Genomic DNA, 2,688 nt, shown 5'->3' with positions numbered 1-2,688 from the left:
TGTGTGAGTGTGTGTGTGTGTGTGTGTGAGTGTGTGTGTGTGTGTGTGTAAGTCTTTTTGGATGTGAAAGTGTTAGTGTATGTGTGCAAATGAGAGTATGTGTACATATGTGTTTTAAATGAGCTGCAGCCTCGATCCACTTCTTGTACCTCTTTATGTCATCACTTCCTTCCTTGTATTTAGTGTCCTTCACCGGATCCTAATGGGATGGGGAAGTTGTGCCACTTAATCCCTGTCCCATCTCTAATTTAATCTGCGTTAGGACTGCATGTTCTGCTAGATTTCATAAAGTGTTACGCGTACAAATGAATAAACACATTGCAACAGCTTCAGCAAGTGTAATTACTACTGTGAAATAGTAAGTTGTGTCTGACCATTTGTTTCCAATAAATTAATGCAATGGACTAACAAACTGCCTCATCATGTTCCTGACTTACTGAAACAGGAAAAGGAGAAAAACTGGATAGCTCTAAACTCTGTCTCTCTGCCATCAGGGTAATTTTGGTCTTTTTCATTACTTATAAGTGTTTATTTTGCACAGTACAGACTAACTACTCTTTTTCTTGTTTTTCTGCTCATGAGAAACAGAGAAATATTGGACAGACAGAAATGTAGGAGACACAGAGAAATGTAGGATAGACAGAGACATATCTGAGAGACAGATAAATTTGGGACAGACAGAGACACATCTGAGAGACAGGTAAACATGGGATAGACTGAGAAATATATGAGAGAAACAGAGAAATGTGGGATAGAAAGAGAAATCTTAAGTGGGATGACATCTGTGGTTTTCTGTGTCCACAGATCCCAATAGTGGAGATACAGGGGATGTAACCAACCTTGTAGAAACTTAAATGAGATCTGAGGGAATTAGGTCTGTTTATTCTTGGTCTCTTTGATTGACATGTTCTTTGCCGCTGTTGTTCTGTCTATGCTTGAGACCTCTGAGCCTCTTTTGTTAGCCTCAATTTTTCCTCTGTCCCCTCTTGTCATTATTTTCTGTTGCCTTACTTTTTTCACACCCTGAATTGACCATCTTAGCTTTAATGTGCTTCCCTTAAGTCTGTCGAACAATGAGTGACTCAGTTGCTCATTTTTGAAAATGAATATGTGTTTCCATCAAAGTGCGGAAACACTGGTGTATACTTTAAAGCGGTTTTATTCACTTGAGAATGTTTGGTGAATTTTTAAATATTTTTTTTTGGGGGGGGGTTGTGTGTGTTTATGCGATGGGCCAAGCTGTCAGAGTGGTATATTATGTTTGTACTCTTTAGTTGTTGTTGGGTTTTTTTAAAGAAAGAACTTTAAGTTTTTCTTTCGGCTTTTTTCCTCTTTATCATTCTTTGTGTACTTTTACTCTTCAAAATTTTTTTTTCAAGATCTTTCTTCATGGATCTTTTAATCGTTTAGTTTATGCCTCAGACTTCAGTAGAAATCTTTAAGGTTTCTCGTACTGTGATGTCATACTGTAGTTGTATCTAGTATTTCGAGATTGCTTATACTAGGTGATCCATCTTCTCATTTTGTGTGACTGGAGAGTGTTCGCTAAATTAAGCCCAGCACTATGGGAATCTTTCTGTGACTCTGACATAATTTGTTTGTAGAGTTGTCAAAACTTTCAGGACAAGAAAAAAGAAATCAATTTTTACAGCAATGTTTTTGTAGTCACATGAACAATTAACTCATTATTATATATATATATTTGTTATTTGATTTCCTTTGATTTTTCCCCCCGAGTATGTATTTTTTTAGGGGTAGCAATAATTGATCACTCTATCCTCCTTTCAGCGGGAAACTAAATGACTTATTTTCAAAATGACACAAGTTTGTGTCAAGTGTCTGTTTGCGCTGTCAGTAGAGACTCTGTGTGCTCTCATTCCTTCATCATTCACGTACTGAGCCGCCGTCAGCTCACAGGCATGTTGTTCTACAATCAAAGTGTACGATGCTTGTATAGTTGTCATGTTCTTTTCATATCATGCCAATGTTGAACTTGATATTGTTGAACGTGTATGTCGACGTCTTTTCCCCGACTCTGTAGTGTATGACAGCAGAAGTTTTTCATTTAAAAGGTGGAGTGTGGGCGGCCCCAGGTGTACCGATGGTGTAACAATGTTGTAACGATGGATCAACAGTGGGGAACTGGACTCTGGCAATTTGGTGGCCAATAATTTTATTTTCTGAGTTGTATGGCGACTGATGTGTGCCACGAATAAAGAAAGAAAGGGCTTTGTCCACCTTATAATTGTCTTGTCAATTTGTTAATGTAGCTTCAGAAAATTATTAAGTAGCAGACAAGCTGAGCCAGGTTATTGAGAAGATAAAATATGGGTTAGATATAGTTTGGGGTTTTTTTTGTCGGGGAGGGGGGTTGGGGGTTAGGGGGGAGTATTCCTGGAATGAGGATTTATATGGTATTAATGTTGTCGTTTTTTTTAAAAGGGCTGTGTTGTTTTGGGTTTCAGGAAGATAAGGACTTGAAGTTAAGTCTTTTTTATTGTGTTTACCTTGTATTTTTAGAGTTCTCAGCATGTATTTCACAATTGCTGATTCGACATCTTACGTCCCATTATACTTCATTTTAGCATTGTTTAGACAATTATCAAAGATTTTAACAAAACAATAGGTGAGGATAGAGGGAGAAGAAGGAAAAGAAAGTGCTTTGGATTTGAAGTGGAGGGGGTAGGG

The sequence above is a fragment of the Aplysia californica genome, unplaced genomic scaffold (genome assembly GCF_000002075.1).
Source record: "Aplysia californica isolate F4 #8 unplaced genomic scaffold, AplCal3.0 scaffold00205, whole genome shotgun sequence".
NCBI lineage: Eukaryota > Metazoa > Mollusca > Gastropoda > Aplysiida > Aplysiidae > Aplysia > Aplysia californica.
Note: the sequence above shows the minus strand (reverse complement) of the source record.